Genomic DNA, 18492 nt, shown 5'->3' with positions numbered 1-18492 from the left:
TTTTTGAGACGGAGTCTTGCTCTGTCGCCCAGGCTGGAGTGCAGTGGCCGGATCTCAGCTCACAGCAAGCTCTGCCTCCTGGGTTTATGCCATTCTCCTGCCTCAGCCTCCCGAGTAGCTGGGACTATAGGCACCCGCCACCTCACCCAGCTAGTTTTCTGTGTTTTTTAGTAGAGACGGGATTTCACCATGTTAGCCAGGATGGTCTCTATCTCCTGACCTCGTGATCCGCCCGTCTCGGCCTCCCAAAGTGCTGGGATTACAGGCTTGAGCCACTGCGCCTGGCCCCTGACTTTTTAATGATGGCCATTCTAACTGGCATGAGATGGTATCTCATTGTGGGTTTGATTTGCATTTATCTGACGACCAGTGATGATGAGCATTTTTTCATGTGTTTGCTGGCTGCATAAATGTCTTCTTTTCAGAAGCGTGTGTTCATGTCCTTTGCCCACTTTTTGATGGCGTTGTTTTTTTCTTGTAAATTCGTTTAAGTTCTTTGTAGATTCTGGATATTAGCCATTTGTCAGATGGGTAGCTTGCAAAAATTTTCTCCCATTATATAGGTTGCCTGTTCACTCTCATGATAGTTTCTTTTGCTGTGCAGAAGTTCTTTAGTTTAATTAGATCCCATTTGTCTATTTTGGCTTTTGTTACCATTGCTTTTGGTGTTTTAGTCATGAAATCTTTGCCTCTGCCTATGTCCTGAATGGTATTGCCTAGGTTTTCTTCTAAGGTTTTTTATGGTTTTAGTTCTTACATTTAAGTCTTTAATCCATCTTGAATTAATTTTTATATAAGGTGTAAGGAAAGGATCCAGTTTCAGCTTTCTACATATGGCTAACCAGTTTTCCCACCACCATTTATTAAATAAGGAATCCTTTCCCCATTTCTTGTTTTTGTCAGGTTTGTCAAAGATCAGATGGTTGTAGATGTGTGGTGTTATTTCTGAGGCCTCTGTTCTGTTCCATTGGTCTGTATATCTTTTTGGTACCAACACCATGCTGTTTTGGTTACTGTAGCCTTGTAGTATAGTTTGAACTCAGGTAGCGTGATGCCTCCAGCTTTGTTCTTTTTGCTTAGGATTGTCTTGGCTATGCGGGCTCTTTTTTGGTTCCATATGAACTTTAGAGTAGTTTTTATCAATTCTGTGAAGAAAGTCATTGGTAGATTGATGGGGATAGCATTGAATCTATAAATTACCTTGGGCAGGATGGCCATCTTCACAATATTGATTCTTCCTATCCGTGAGCATGGAATGTTCTTCCATTTGTTTGTGTCCTCTTTTGTTTCAGTGAGCAGTGGTTCGTAGTTCTCCTTGAAGAGGTCCTTCACATCCTTTGTAAGTTGGATTCCTAGGTATTTTATTCTCTTTGTAGCAATTGTGAACAGGAGTTCACTCATGATTTGGCTCTCTGTTTGTCTATTAATGTTGTATGGGAATGCTTTTGATTTTTGCACATTGATTTTGTATCCTGAGACTTTGCTGAAGTTGCTTATCAGCTTAAGGAGATTTTGGGCTGAGACGATGGGGTTTTCTAAATATACAATCATGTCATTTGCAAACAGAGACAAATTGACGTTGTCTCTTCTTAATTGAATACCTTTATTTCTTTCTCTTGCCTGATTGCCCTGGCCAGAACTTCCAACACTATGTTGAATAGTAGTGGTGAGAGACGGCATCCTTGTCTTATGCCGGTTTTCAAAGGGAATGCTTCCAGTTTTTGCCTATTCAATACGATATTGGCTGTGCGTTTGTCATAAACAGCTCTTATTATTTTGAGATACATCCCATCAGTACCTAGTTTATTGAGAGTTTTTAGCATGAAGGGGTGTTGAATTTTGTCAAAGGCCTTTTCTGCATCTATTGAGATAATCGTGTGGTTTTTGTTGTTGGTTCTGTTTTTGTGATGGATTACGTTTATTGATTTGCATATGTCGAGCCAGCCTTGCATCCCAGGGATGAAGCCGACTTGATCGTGGTGGATAAGCTTTTTGATGTGCTGCTGGATTCGGTTTGCCAGTATTTTATTGAGGATTTTCACATCAATGTTCATCAGGGATATCGGTCCAAAATTCTCTTTTTTAATTGTTTCTCTGCCAGGCTTTGGTGTCAGGATGACGCTGGTCTCATAAAATGAGTTAAGGGAGGATTCTCTCTTTTTCTATTGATTGGAATAGTTTCAGAAGGAATGCTACCAGCTCCTCTTTGTACCTTTGGTAGAATTTGGCTGTGAATCCTTCTGATCCTGGACATTTTTTGGTCGGTAGGCTATTAATTATTGCCTCAATTTCAGAACCTATTATTGGTCTATTCAGGGATTTGACTTCTTCCTGGTTTAGTCTTGGGAGGGTGTTATGTGTCGTGCCAGATTATTTTTAAGACTCCAGGCAATATTGAATTCTGCTCCAGTATATTCATGTATTTGAATGACACACAGATATTAAAAGACACTACTTATTTTGTGGCCACAATCCATACCTATCAAACTATTATTTCCCATAGATCTCATGATGGCATACGTTTTATTTGCCATTGAGTCCTGTTCGGTACTCTGCAAGTTTACCTGAGGAAGGAGCAGCATTCATAGAGTATCCGTTATGTCAAGAATATATCCTCCGAGGAACTGCAGTTATTTTGAGACTTTTTATTAATGGAGTATTTACTTTCTGCCAGGGATTCCACTAGACACAATGAAGGTACCTGGGAGAACAAGACAGAACAAGATCATGGAGTTCACATTCTGGTTTAGCCAGGCAAAAGTGACAGTGTGCATAGCAGATAATCAAATGTAGAGGCAAAGATTGTAAAGTCAAGGAAGAACGGAAGAGCTGAGACAGAGGATAAGGTGTGTGTGAAGGTGTTTCCTACTTGAGGTGAGGTGGCCAGGAAGGAAGGCTGCTGCAAGGTATAAGGACATGTAAACTGAGGTGGAAGGATGACAAGGAGCTGGCCATGCCAAGACAGGGAGGAAGAACACTTATTTCAAGCAGAATGTTTATGTTTCCAACATATTGGAAAGACCAATGGCTTAGTGGCAGGAAACTGCTTGCTAAAGAATTAAAAGCACATGGCTTATTCATCGTCTTCATGAGGGCCACAAGATGAGGAAAGGGTGGGGGGTGGCAGTCAGTGTGGCTGCAAAGCAAATCACTCAGGGATTTTGAGGCCATGTATGGACTTTAATTGAGAGAGTGACATGATCAAACTTCTGTTGCAAGGCACCTCCTCCAAAGCAAAATACACCCCCAAAACACTAACAACTTTTTTAAGTGAACAATGGGTATTAAAAAACACTTTTAACCATCTGAAAAATACAGATTGCCTATTTGTCCATCTCCCTATCCCAAATGCACAGTAGCCTCCAATGTGAACCACCGGGCCTTGATGAAGTGTTATTCTACTTTATGTTTCACACAGGAGTCTCCACAGCTAGGGCCTCTGTAGTTCTCTGTTGGGGAGAACATTTATAGCCTGGGGCACAAGTGAAGATTTTTGGGGCAGAGTTTACCCCCAACAGTCCTAAAGTTTCTTTTGGGGGCCTCCCCCATATCCTCTACCATGACCTCTGTTCTTCCAGGTCTCCAAACCTTCCTCTCATCCATTCTACCCATTATTTTATTTTTACCTTTATAGTTTTAATTTTAATTGATACGTAATAGTTGTGCATATTTTCATGATAAATTTTGTGATTCATACAATTTATAAAGATCAAATTAGTGTAATTTGGATATGTATCATTGTAAATGTTTGTCTTTTCTTCATGCTAGAAACATTTGAATTATCCTCTTCTGGCTATTTTGAAATATGCAATAGATTATTATAAGCATTAGTTAACCTACTGAGTTATCGAATCCATTCTCCCCATTCTTGAGCCTGGTTGCTCACACAGAATCCCTGTTAAAATGTTATAGATAGTTATGGTGTGAAATGATCCCCTGAAGTGTGATCCCCACCAAAACATTCATACTTCACAAGATAATTTTTTAGGGAAATCCTGCCATTGGAGGCATAGTGAGAAGAACCGGATGGTAAGTAGGTGAGACATACCCTCTCAGTGAGGCAAGAGGGGCTTCTGCCCTGAGTGCTTTTTGAGGGTTCTACATATTAGAAGCTATTACACTCAGAAAAGAAAGATTAAGTCATAAGTGAGTGTCTTTGTCACTTGGGATCCTGTGCTTGGTGTTGTCACCTTGCAATTCATAATCCTAAATACTGACTCTCATGACTAACACTGCTAAGGCCCCAGGGAAATGCTTGTCCACATCTCTTGGCCTGGGTGCCTGAAACAAAGGCAGCTGAGTCTAAAGGTTTGTGGGTTGCTCTGCTAAAGTTAGAGATGGACACTACTTTGAAGTGTAGAGAGGTGTGAGCGATGGAAGAATTTAAGTAAGATAAACCAACATTTCAAATTTCTCCCTTTGGAAAGCATGAATTCAAAAGATTGTTTCCCAGTAGTGCTAAATATTCATTTTCTTGCTCTTTTGTGTGCTTTAATTAGTGGCTCTGGGGGCACTCATGAATTAACTTGCAAACCACAGTTGAGAGTATTTATAACATCAAACAATTCATATAACTCTCGAAGATGTATTTATGCTGGTATGGACATAACATACTTGAAGAGTGGTAGTGATTCTTTTCTTTTCTTTTCTTTTCTTTTTTTATTTTACTTTAAGTTCTGGGATATATGTGCAGAACATGGAGGTTTGTTACATAGGTATACATGTGCCATGGTGGTTTGCTGCACCTATCAGCCCGTCATCTAAGTTTTAAGCCCTGCATGCATTACATATTTGTCCTAATGCTCTTCCTCCCCTTTCACCCCACCCCTTGACTGGCCCCAGTGTGTGATATTCCCCTCCATGTGTCCATGTGTTCTCATTGTTCAACTCCCACTTATAAGTGAGAACATGTGGTGTTCAGTTTTCTGTTCCTGTGTTAGTTTACGAAGAATGATGTCTTCCAGCTTCATCCATGTCCCTGCAAAGGACATGAACTCATTGTTTTTTATGACTGCATAGTATTTCATGGTGTGTATGTGCCACATTTTCTTTATCCATTCTATCATTGATGGACATCTGGATTGGTTCCAAGCCTTCGCTATTGTAAGTAGTGCTGCAATAAATATACTTGTGCATGTGTCTTTATAGTAGAATGATTTACAATCCTTTGGGTATATACCCAGTAATGGGATCGCTGGGTCAAATGGTATTTCTGTTTCTAGATCCTTGAGGAATTACCACACTGTCTTCCACAATGGTTGAACTAATTTACACTCCCACCAACAGTGTAAAAGTGTTCCTATTTCTCCACATCCTCTCCAGCATCTGTTGTTTCCTGACTTTTTAATGATCACCATTCTAACTGGCATGAGATGCTATCTCATTGTGGTTTTGATTTGCATTTCTCTAACGATCAGGGATGATGAACCTTTTTTCATATGTTTCTTGGCTGCATAAATGTCTTCTTTTGGGAAGTGTCTGTTTATATCCTCTGCCTACTTTTTGATGGTGTTTTTTTTTTCTTGTTGATTTGTTTAAGTTCCTTGTAGATTCTGGATATTAGATCTTTGTCAGATAGGTAGATTGCAAAATTTTTCTCCCATTCTGTAGGTTGCCTGTTCACTCTGAAGATTGTTTCTTTTGCTGTGCAGAAGCTCTTTAGTTTGATTAGATCCCATTTGTCAATTTTAGCTTTTGTTGCAATTGCTTTTGGTGTTTTAGTCATGAAGTCTTTGCTCATGCCTGTGTCCTGAATGGCATTGCTTAGGTTTTCTTCTAAGGTTTTTATGGTGTTGGGTTTTACATTTAAGTTTTTAATCCATCTTGAGTTAATTTTTGTATAAGGTATAAGGAAGGGGTCCAGTTTCAGTTTTCTAAATATGGCTAGCCAGTTTTCCCAGCACCATTTATTTAATAGGGACTCCTTTCCCCATTGCTTGTTTTTGTCACGTTTGTCGAAGATCAGATGGTTGTAGATGTGTGGTGTTATTTCTGAGGTTTCTGTTCTGTTCCATTGGTCTATCAGTTTTGGTACCAGTACCATGCTGTTTTGGTTACTGTAGCCTTGTAGTATAGTGGAAGTCAGTGTGATGCCTCCAATTTTGTTCTTTTTGCTTAGAATTATCTTGGCTATATGGGCTCTTTTTTGGTTCCATATTTAAAGTAGTATTTTCTAATTCTGCAAAGAAAGTCACTGGTAGCCTGATGGGAATAGCATTGAATCTATAAACTACCTTGGGCAGTATGGCCATTTTCACAATACTGATTCTTCCTATTCATGAGCATGGAATGTTTTTCCATTTGTTTGTGTCCTCTTTTATTTCCTTGAGCAGTGGTTTGTAGTTCTCCTTGAAGAGGTCCTTCACATCCTTTATAAGTTGTACTCCTAGGTATTTTATTCTCTTTGTAGCAATTGTGAACAGGAGTTCACTCATGATTTGGCTCTCTGCTTGTCTATTGTTGGTGTATAGGAATGCTTGTGAATTTTGCACATTGAATTTATAGCCTAAGACTTTGCTGAAGTGCTTATCGGCTGAAAGAGCTTTTGGGCTGAGACGATGAGGTTTTCTAGATATACAGTTATGTCATCTGCAAACAGAGACAAATTGACTTTGTCACTTCCTATTTGAATACCCTTTATTTCTTTCTCTTGCCTGATTGCCATGGCCAAAACTTCCAATACTATGCTGGAGTGGTGAAAGAGGACATCCTTGTCTTGTGCTGGTTTTCAAAGGGAATGCTTCCAGCTTTTGCCCATTCAGTATGATATTGGCTATGGATTTGTTATAAATAGCTCTTATTATTTTGAGATATGTTTCATCAATACCTAGTTTATTGAGAATTTTTAGTATGAAGTAATGTTGAATTTCATCAAAGGCCTTTTCTGCATCTATTGAGATAATCACGTGGTTTTTGTCGTTGATTATATTTTTGTGATGGATTACATTTATTGATTTGTGTATGTTGAACAAGCCTTGCATCCCAGGGATGAAGCTGACTTGATTGTGATAGATAAGCTTTTTGATGTACAGCTGGATTCGGTTTGCCAGTATTTTATTGAGGATTTTCGCATCAATATTCATCAGGGATATTGGCCTGAAATTTTCTTTTTTTATTGTGTCGCTGCCAGGTTTTGGTATCAGGAGGATGCTGGCCTCATAAAATGAGTTGGGGAGGAGTCCCTTTGATTCTGTTGCTTGGAATAGTTTCAGAAGGAATGGTACCACTTCCTCTTTGTATCTCTGGTAGAATTTGGCTGTGAATCAGTCTGGTCCTGGGCTTTTTTTTTTTTTTTTGCTTGGTAGGCCATTAATTACTGCCTCAATTTCAGAACTTGTTATTGGTCCATTCAGGGATTTGGCTTCTTCCTGGTTTAGCCTTGGGAGGGTGTATGTGTCCAGGAATTTATCCATTTCTTCTATATTTTCTAGTTTATTTGCATAGAGATGTTTATAGTATTTGCTGATGATAGTTTGTATTTCTGTGGGATCAGTGGTGATATTCCCTTTATCATTTTTTATTGTGTCTATTTGGTTCTTCTCTCTTTTCTTCTTTATTAGTCTAGCTAGTGGTCCATCTATTTTGTTAATCTTTTCAAAAAACCAGCTCCTGGGTTCATTGACATTTTTGAAGGGTTTTCATGTCCCTGTCTCCTTCAGTTCTGCTCTGATTTTACTTATTTCTTGTCTTCTGCTAGCTTTTGAATTTGTTTGCTCTTGCTTCTTTAGTTCTTTTATTTGTGATGTTAGGGTGTTGATTTTAGATCTTTCCAGTTTTCTTTTGTAGGCATTTAGGGCTATAAATTGCTCTCTTAACACTGCTTTAACTGTGGCCCAGAGATTCTGATACATTGTCTCTCTGTTCTCATTGGTTTCTAAGAACTTATTTATTTCTGCCTGCATTTCATTATTTACCCAGTAGTCATTCAGGAGCAGGTTGTTCGATTTCCATGTAGTTGTGTGGATTTTAGTGAGTTTCTTAATCCTAAGTTCTAATTTGATTGCACTGTGATCTGAGAGAATGTTTGTTATGATTTTCATTCTTTTGCATTTGCTGAGGGGTGTTTTACTTCCAATTATGTGGTTGATTTTAGAATATGTGGTGCTGAGAAGAATGTATATTCTGTTGATTTAGGGTGGACAGTTCTGTAGATGTTTATTAGGTCCACTTGGTCCAGAGATGAGTTCAAGTCCTGAATATCCTTGTCAAATTTCTGTCTCGTTGATCTGTCTAATATTGACAGCGGGATGTTAAAGTCTCCCACTGTTATTGTGTGGGAGTCTAAGTATCTTTATAGGTCTCTAAGAACTTATTTTATGAATCTGGGTGCTCCTGTATTGGGTGCATGTATATTTAGGATAGTTAGCTCTTGTTGCATTGATCTCTTTACCGTGATGTGATGCTTCTTTATCTTTTTTGATCTTTGTTGGTTTAAAGTCTGTTTTATCGGAGACTAGGGTTGCAACCCCTGCTTTTTTTTTTCTGCTTTTCATTTGGTTGGTAAATATTCCTCCATCCCTTTATTTTGAGCCTATGTGTGTCTTTGCATGTGAGATGGGTCTCCTGAATACAGCACACCGATGGATCTTGACTTTATTCAATTTGCCAGTCTGTGTCTTTTAATTGGGGCATTTGGCCCATTTATATTTAAGATTAATACTGTATGGGAGGCTGAGGCAGGAGAATGGTGTAAACCCGGGAGACAGAGCTTGCAGTGAGCTGAGATCTGGCCACTGCACTCCAGCCTGGGCGGCAGAGTCAGACTGTCTCAAAAAAAAAAAAAAAAAAAAAAAGATTAAAGATTAATACTGTTATGTGTGAATTTGATCCTAGTCATCGTGATACTAGCTGGTTATTTTGCAAATTAGTTGATGCGGTTTATTCATAGTGTCATTGGTCTTTATATTTTGGTGTGTTTTTGCAGTGGCTGGTACTGGTTTTTCCTTTTCATATTTAGTGCTTCCTTCAGGAGCTCTTGTAAGGCAGGCCTGGTGTTGGCAAAGTCCCTCAGCATTTGTTGTCTGGAAAGGATTTTATTTCTCCTTAGCTTATGAAACTTAGTTTGACTGAATATGAAATTCTGGGTTGAAATTTAAGAATGTTGAATATTGGCCCCCACTCTCTTCTGGTTTGTAGGGTTTCTGCAGAGAGACCTACTGTTAATCTGATGGGTTTCCCTTTGTAGGTAACCTGACCTTTCTCTCTGGCTGCCCTTAATATTTTTTCCTTTGTTTCACCTTGGGAGATCTGACAATTATGTGTCTTGGGGTTGCTCTTCTTGAGGAGCATCTTAGTGGTGTTCTCTGTATTTCCTGAATTTGAATGTTGGCCTGCCCTGCTGGGTTGGGAAAGTTATCCTGGATATTATCCTGAAGTATGTTTTCCAACTTGGTTCCATTCTCCCCATCACTTTCAGGTACACCAGTCAATCATAGGTTTGGTCTTTTCACATAGTCCCATATTTCTTGGAGGCTTTGTTTGTTCCCTTTCATTCTTTTTTCTCTAATCTTGTCTTCACACTTTATTTCAGTAAGTTGATCTTCAATCTCTGATATCCTTTCTTCCACTTGATTGATTAGGCTATTGATACTTGTGTATGCTTCACGAAGTTCTTGTGCTGTGTTTTTCAGCTCCATCAGGTCATTTATGTGCTTCTCTAAACTGATTATTCTAGTTAGCAGTTCTTGTAACCTTTTATCAAGAGTCTTAGCTTCCTTGCATTGAGTTAGAACATGTTCCTTTAGCTCAGAAGAGTTTGTTATTACCCACTTTGTGAAGTCTACTTCTGTCAATTCGCCAGTCTCATTCTCTGTCCAGTTTTGTGCCATTCCTGGAGAGGAGTTCAGATTATTTGGAGAAGAAGAGGCATTCTGGTTTTTGGAATTTTCAGCTTTTTTGCTCTTTTTTGTTGTTGCTGTTGTTTTCATCTTTGTGGTAAATCCACAAAGATTTTTGAGCCTGATAACCTTTGGATGGGGTTTTTGTGTGAGGGTCCTTTATGTTGATGTTAATGTTGTTGCTTTCTATTTGTTAGTTTTTCTTCCAGCAGGCCCCTCTTCTGCAGGTCTGCTGATGTTGTTGCTTTCTATTTGTTAGTTTTTCTTCTGTTTTGTTAGTTTTTCTTCCAGCAGGCCCCACTTCTGCAGGTCTGCTGCAGTTTGCTGGAGGTTCACTCCAGACCCTGCTCACCTGGGTATCAGCAGTGGAGGCTGCAGAACAGCAAAGATTGCTGCCTTGCCTTCCTCTGGAAGCTTCATCCCAGAGGGGCACCAGCCTGATGCCAGCTGGAGCTCTCCTGTATGAGGTATCTGTCAACCCCTGTTGGGAGATTTTTCCCAGTCAGGAAGCATGGGGGCGAGGGGCCCACTTGAGGAGTCAGTCTGTCCCTTAGCAGAGCTGGGATGGTGTGCTGGGAGAATTGCTCTTGTCAGGATCAGCTCCTCTCTTCAAAGCTGGCAGATAGGAATGATTAAATCCACTGAAGCTGTGCCCATAGCCACCCCTTCCCCCAGGTGCTCTGTCCCAAATGGGGGTTTTGCCTGTAAGTCCCTGACTGGGGCTGTTATCTTTCCTTCAGAGATGCCCCGCCCAGTGAGGAGGAATCTAGAGAAGCAGTCTGGCCACAGCCGCTTTGCCAGACCCAACCCAGGTTTCCCAGCCTCCTTAGCACTGTTGGAGAAAACTGCCTACTAAAGCCTCAGTAATGGCAGATACCCCTCCCGCCCCCAGGTTCGATCATCCTAGGTCAACTTTAGACTGCTGTGCTGGCAGCGAGAATTTCAAGCCAGTGGATCTAGTTTGCTGGGCTCCGTGGCAATGGGACCCGCTGAGTGAGACAGCCTGGCTCCCTGGCTTCACCCCTCTTTCCAGGGGAGCAAACGGTTCTGTCTTGCTGGGTTTCCAGATGCCACTGGGGTACAAAAAAGATTTCTGCTGCTAGCTCAGTGTGTGCCCAACAGCCGCCCAGTTTTGTGCTTGAAACCCAGGGCCCTGGTGGTGTAGGGACATGAGGGAATCTCCTGATCTGCCAATTGCAAAATCCATGGGAAAAGCCTAGTAACCCAGCCCAGGTAGTACAGTCCCTTATGGCTTCCCTTGGCTGTAGGGAGGGAGGCCCCTGGCACCTTGCACTTCCCAGGGTGTACCCACTGCCTAACCAGTCCCAATAAGATAAACTGGGTACTTCAGTTGGAAATGCAGAAATCATCTGCCTTCTGCATTGGTCTCGCTGGGTACTGCAGATGGGAGCTGTTCCTATTCAGCCATCTTGAGAAATTCTCAATAGTGATTATTTTCATTGGCTGCTGAACAGACAGCAAACAGCAAACTCAAGAATAGCAAAAGTTTTGTTTTTATAATAATAGTTTATAAAATGTATTTAAATTATCACAAATTAAGAATTTTACTTTTATTTAAATAATTTTAATTTTAAATGTTGATAATTGTAATTTTTTTTTTTTTTTTTTTGAGACGGAGTCTCGCTCTGTCACCCAGGCTGGAGTGCAGTGGCCAGATCTCAGCCCACTGTACGCTCCGCCTCCCCGGTTTACACCATTCTCCTGCCTCAGCCTCCCAAGTAGCTGGGACTACAGGCACCCGCCACCACGCCGGGCTAGTTTTTTGTATATTTTTAGTAGAGACAGGGTTTCACTGTGTTAGCCAGGATGGTCTCGATCTCCTGACCTCGTGATCCACCCAGCTCGGCCTCCCAAAGTGCTGGGATTACAGGCTTGAGCCACTGCGCCCAGCCTGTATTTTTTATTTTAAATAATGTTGACTACTTCAGAAGAAAATAACATCTTTCAAAAACTTATAGAAAATCATTTTTACTTTTCCAATTTTTACATTTATTTTAATTTACAGATTTTGATGAAGGTCTGTTTAAATTTGTAAACTTTGAATATTATTTGCTTTATTTTTAATCCTTTATATCAGGAGTCCCCAACCCTCGACCCTGGACCAGTACTGGTATGTGACATGTTAGGAACCAGGCTGCACAGCAGGAGGTGAGTGGTGGGCAAGCAGGCATTACCACCTGCACCCCACCTACTGTCAGATCAGTGGGGGCATTAGATTCTCATAGGAGCACAACCACTATTGTGAACTGCACATGTGAGGGATCTAGGTTGTGTGCTCTTTTATGAGAATCTAATGCCTGATGATCTGAGATGGAACAGTTTCATCCCAAAACCATCCCCCTCCCTGTCCCCTGGAAAAATTGTCTTCCACGAAACTCGTCCCTGGTGCCAAAAAGGTTGGAGACTGCTGCTTTAGATCACTGGGAATGAGTACAATTTGCAATTGTGACAAATTGAAAATACAAAAGCAGAGTTCAGAAAAGAGAAAAAGCAGTAAGGGAAAAACAGTAAATCTTCAAAGAAGCAGTCTGCTTAAATATTTAAAAATGACGAAAAGGAAAGTGAGCAGGCTTTTATCAGGTATGACCCACATAAAATTTGCAAATAACAACATTAACAAATAACAATTCTTTTTATTAAAGTCAGTTTTTTGAGGCATAATTTACAAATAGCAAAAGTCACCCTACTTAGGTGTTCAGTTTTACATGTTTTGACAAAATGTATACTATTACATAACCATGGCCATAGTCAAGTTATGGAATATTTCCACCAACCCAGAAAGCTCTTCTGTGCCCCTTTATAGTCTATCCACACCCTCACTCCCCAGCTCCCAAGTCCTGGCAAACTTTTATCTGACTTTTCTCTGTATGGTTTTGTCTTTTCCAGAATGTCATGTAAATGGAATTCATACAGTATATGCTGTGGTATTTTGTGTCTGACATCTTGTGCTTAGCACAATCCTTTTGAGAGTCTTTCATGTCATTGCAAGTATCAACTGATCATTTCCTTTCATTGCTGATGTATTCAATTCCATTCCATGTTACCATATATTCCATTTTGTAAAGGTATCCATTCACGGGTTGATGGGCATTTGAGTTGTTTCCAGTTTTGGATGATTATGAATAAAGTTGCTGTAAACCTTCCTGTACAGGTCTCTGTGTGCACATATGTTTTAATTTCTTTCAGGTTAATACCTAGGCATGCATTGCTGGATCATATGGTAAGTGTATGTTTAACTTTGGAAGAAACTACCAAAGTATGTTCCAAAGTGGCTGCACCATTTTGCACCTCCATCAGCAGTGTGTGAGGGTCTCCCTCTGTCTACATCTTTGCTAGACCTTGGTATTCTGAGTTTTAAATTTTTTTTTTCCAATTTAGCCATTTTAACAGATAGCAAATTCTCTAATTACTGATCAAAACAATTAAATTGAGCAACAAAATTATTCTTATCAACAATACAACTCAAATAGGTCAGATACAATCTGGCAACTTCATATTACTGGTTAAAATGATAAGAAATGTGTGGACCTCAATTAACATTCTTACCCAGAGTCTACTATACCTTTTCCCTGCTCTGCAGTTTCCTCTTAGGGGAAGTGTGTTTACTCTTTGGTGTCTGTCTGAGACTCTGTCCCGTGAAGGACAGCTGATACCTCACTCTGCAGCTCCTGCTAGAAGGGAAACTTCAGGATTCAACCTTTCCTCTTGTGCTACCCTGTCTCCTCCATATTAGGGATGAAAGAATAGTCAACACACCACTCGGAGACTCTGCCAGCCACTAGTCTAGAAAACAGGACCTATGTTTAGGTAGCTTTTTGTGTAATGAGCTTCCATGGCTCCCATGCCATGTGATGGAGTAGTGAATGACACTGAGAAGAGGCTGTGAGCAGTGGAGCCTTCATTGTGAAAGCTGTCGGTATAAGGAGTCTCATGGGGTGTAGCAAATGGTAGCATGCTCTACTCATCCTATCACTGCTGAGACCCTGAGTAGGGCTTCCAGTCTGTGATGAGTTCAGCTTCAGGATTCTTAAATCCTAGGGTGTGGCATTGGTGGCCTTTCCTAGTAGGAGAGTGAGTAAGAGTCAGAAACTATCTAATTAACCTTGAATGACTCTATTAATCTTTTCAGTAGATTATAAAGAATACCACTAGGGGAAAGTGTACTTCCTCAACTTCAGATTCAGTAAAAACAGCATTCTCTAGATTAAGATACTGCCTCTTCCTGACCACAAGAATGTGTCCTCACAGGAGCTGTGGTGTTTTGTGATCTACCAGCTGCAGGCTGGGGTGTAATATTTTCTGATCTGACATTTGGAGAACATTCAAATATTTAAGGGCACTCATCTTTCCTCCCAGTTATCTCTTCTTTCGAGGATCATAAAAACCTTGAGAAACATCAAGCTTCTTTTTCAGATTTTCTTCATTGAATGCAGTATCTCATTTTGTTTTTTAGCCCTTCTAATGAATTTGGGCTATCATCTTATACCCATTAGACTGGCAAGTCAACTTTTCCAAAAGGCTGACTATATGTATAATATTCATAGGCAACTATATATTTTGTGTTTATTTAATATAACTTAGGAATTGACCATGCAGGAGGTGGAGTTGGACAACCTGGGTTCAAAGACTTAGGCTATCATACTGTCTTTGAACCCAAGTTGTCCTATCATACTGTCTCTTAAAATGTGAATATCCCACAAACTTCCTTATTTATTTATTTTGGAAATTTCTTGACAGTTGATGTTATTACTTTCATGTACACAAATAGTTAAGAAGATAAGTACTTTAAAAAGTAAGTACACTTTAATAATTAGTCAAGCAATAATTTTTGTTGCATTTTCTTGCAATAAAATGCTGTATAATCTTGGGCAAGAAATTTATCTTCAGGGATGTTTTCTTTTTTTTCTTTAAAAAAACTTAAATTGAGATTCAGCAAGCATAAAGTGTATTAATCAGTGTATAGCTTGGTGAATTGTTTTATGTATTCATGTAATCACATTAATTATTGTTACATTTTATTCTCAGAAAAATACATACACATTAAACCCTAACTGGCTGGTAGAATTTCAACATGTAAAGCACACAAGGAGTGTTTTACTCAGTTACAGCTAGAATACTTAATTATATCTGAAAGTGAATATTCACATACTGACAAAACTCATGACAAACTTTGTATGACACACATTGTTACATTGATTCTATATGATGTTAGCCTACATATATGTTATGATGTTAATCTTGGTCTCTTGATTAAGTATACTACAACTCTGACCAAATATTTCTTTTCTTATTTGTGTGTGTCACTGTTCAAATATATGATCTACAGAGTGTTAAATACTACTACAAAGCCATTATCATATCAAATGTCTGTAAATGTTATTGAATCATGTGGCAGCCCAAAAGTAGTTCAGGACCTATTCTGGTTCTGGGGGCTGCACGATTCACAGATTGTTGTTTGCTCAATTAAACTGTTAACTTTAATTTGTTTAAATTTTTTTTTTTTTTGAGATGGAGTTTCACATTTGTTGCCTAGGCTGGAGTGCAATGGCACAGTCTCGGCTCACTGCAACCCCTGCCTCCACGGTTCAAGAGATTCTCCTGTCTCAGCCTCCCAAGTAGCTGGGATTACAGGCATGCACCACCACGCCCAGCTAATTTTGTATTTTTAGTAGAGATGGGGCTTCACTGTGTTGGCCAGGACTCCTGATCTCAGGTGATCCACTGCCTTGGCCTCCCAAAGTGCTGGGATTATAGGCCTCAGTCACCGTGCCCATTTTTTTTTTTTTTTTTTTTTTTTTTTGGAGTAGGAATAAAACATCTCACTCTTGCCTGGAGGATCCAGGTCACTTTGATACATGGCAGTGCCCTTTATTGCCAACTCAGATGTTTGGCAGATAAGATGTTTGAATGCAGCATTTCACATTCATCTTAACTTTGTAGTTTCTTAGCAAATAGAACCCTTGGTTGTCTTTGCAGTTCAGGCTTGATGTTGACTTATTTGAGTTTATCAAACTGTTACTCAGATAAATTTTACTTAACTCTACACGTCCCCAAAACCCTATTTAAAAATCTATCTTTTTTGCTCATTTAATGAGACATCTTTCTGCTGTGTGATCTTTGCAAAGATCAATGAATCTGCTCTGCTGGATTACATGTCTTAAGTTAATTAGGGTAGGACAATAGGTTTTGTTAGTTATGTTTTTAAAGATAAGGAAACTGAGGATCAAGAAGATTAAACGAATTATTCAAGATGTCATGGTAATACGTGGCCACAGAATTCAAAAGGAGATCTGAAGCGTAATGAAGCCCAATCCTTTTCCACAGCGCCACTCTGACCTTTCCCCTTTTGCCTCATCCAGCTGATTATTGCATTACCTTTGTTTAACAATCACACCTGCTGTGAAGCCACAAAATCCACTCTGACCACTTTGCTCTTTCTCATCACAGTTAGTGTCCAGTTTGGACGTAAGCCTCTGTTTCTCAAAGTATGGTTTCAGTTTCACAATACTGCTCTCTGCCAAGATCCCTAATGAACCATCCAACCATCCAACACTTAGTTCTGAGTTCCTTTCTTCCTCAACCACACCGATCAGCAAATATTTCTAACAACACACTCCGGGTTTTCACACATTCATACCTGTCCTCGTGCTGTTTCCTGACCTTGCAATTCCTCGCCCCAAATTCTCTGCTTATACAAATCTTTTTTTTTGCTTTTTAAATATCGTATCAAGCTTCCTTGTTGCAAACAAAAAACACATGCTAGTCGGTTTCATAAGATAGGTAATTTATAAAGGATATTAGATATTTCACAGAAGTTTTCTTAAACTTAAAGGCTGCTTTGCAGAACTGGTCTAGTGTAGATAGCACCCCTGCTGCCTGGACGTAAATAACAAGGCACCTTGTTATTTTCACCTCTGACACTAGGAGGTGCTAGACCATTTTATGCTGCTGTATTGGGAGCTTGGTATCTCTGCTACTACCCTCATCAGGACTAACCAGATTGGCGCTTCATCTACGTTATGAGCCTCTAAGGGAAGTCTTGCATGGGTACATCTGACTGGCAGAACCTAGGTCACATGCCTGCTCTGCAGCTACAAGGGAAGCTGGGAAAAGAGGTTTTTGTTTCTATCTTAAGGAGACACACACCTCTAAAGTGGGAACGTCCCACTAAACAGGAAGGGCATTCAAATAGTAGGAATGCCAAGGAACCAAAAATATTGGTGCAACTCCAAATAAAAGTAATAACTATGCACACCTCCATCGTTATATTAACCTTAATTTCTTTAACCTTCCCAGTTACCATAGCCTTTATTAATCCTAACAAAAAATATCTTTACCCCAATTATGTAAAAACAATTATAATGCTTGCCTTTATCAAGAATGATAAATGTTCATTACACTGGGGTCGAGTTAAAAAAATCTCCTGACCTGGAAAGTCTCTATAACAGCAAGACTTAAGAGCTCTTTGTGTTGTCCCTCAGGTATTCACCTTTCTGCTGAGTTACAGTTGTAACAGATGTGATTCATACCTCTCCCATGTCTCCTCATCCTTATTTCAGTTTGTGATTTCCAACTGCCATGACAGTACTTTTTTTTCTTGCCTGAGGGCTTTTTCTGGCCATTTAGCTTCATTATATTTGCCATTGCTGTAGGCTGAACGTATAGGGGAACTGACACAGGCCAGGAGCAGCCCTCAACCAATGTCTAGCAGATGGTGGATAAATACCTCAGCTACTTTGCTACTGGGGAGGGGATAGCCCTGAAGCATGTGTTTACTAATACCCCTCAGCATTTCCCTAGTGGGAATAAGCTCAGACACCTGCAGTGGCAACTGGCTTAATAACTCCTTTATTGGCTCTCTTCCCTTCCTGTCTCACTCCCCTGTCAATGTCTCCTTCCCATCCCAACTACTTGCACTTGAACTTTTGTTCCAGAGTCAGCACCTGGCTGAAACCCTGAGTGAAACAACTCTCTTCCTTTCTCTCTCTCTTTTTTTTTTTTGAGACAGAGTCTGTCTGTGTCACCCAGGCTGGAGTGCAGTGGTGCGATCTTGGCTCACTGCAACTTCCGCCTCCTGGGTTCAAGTGATTCTCCTCCTCAGCCTCCCGAGTAGCTGGGACTACCAGTGCACGCCACGATGCCCGGCTAATTTTTGCACTTTTAGTAGACACAGGGTTTGACCATGTTTGCCAGGCTGGTCTTGAGCTCTTGACCTCAAATGATCCGCCCACCTCAGCCTCCCAAAGTGCTGGGATTACAGGCGTGGGCCACTGTGCCCAACCTTTTCCTTGTAATATAGATGACTCATTACTCATTCATCTCTCTTGTAAGATTCTTGATGGAGAAAAAAAGCATTGCCATTTTTCCCTATCTTACACGACATGTAGTACAGGCCCTTGTATATAATAAGCACTAAAGAAACATTTGTTTGCATTTGTTGAGTTGAATTAAAATAGAGGTGATGGTCCGATTTTAAGTTTACATCACTGTATAGCCAAAACTTTTTCTCTTTCCAGAAGTCACACGTATGATTAACAGTGGTTATTTTTTATGATAGTGATTAGAGTTATGTTGTTGAACTTTCTAACCTTTGTCCAGGTATTTTTATTGCTCTTGAAAGTGTCAGCTATCCAGG

Source organism: Piliocolobus tephrosceles, chromosome 4 (genome assembly GCF_002776525.5).
Source record: "Piliocolobus tephrosceles isolate RC106 chromosome 4, ASM277652v3, whole genome shotgun sequence".
Lineage (NCBI taxonomy): Eukaryota > Metazoa > Chordata > Mammalia > Primates > Cercopithecidae > Piliocolobus > Piliocolobus tephrosceles.
The sequence above is the reverse complement of the archived record's forward strand: the minus strand, read 5'-3'. Positions refer to the sequence as shown.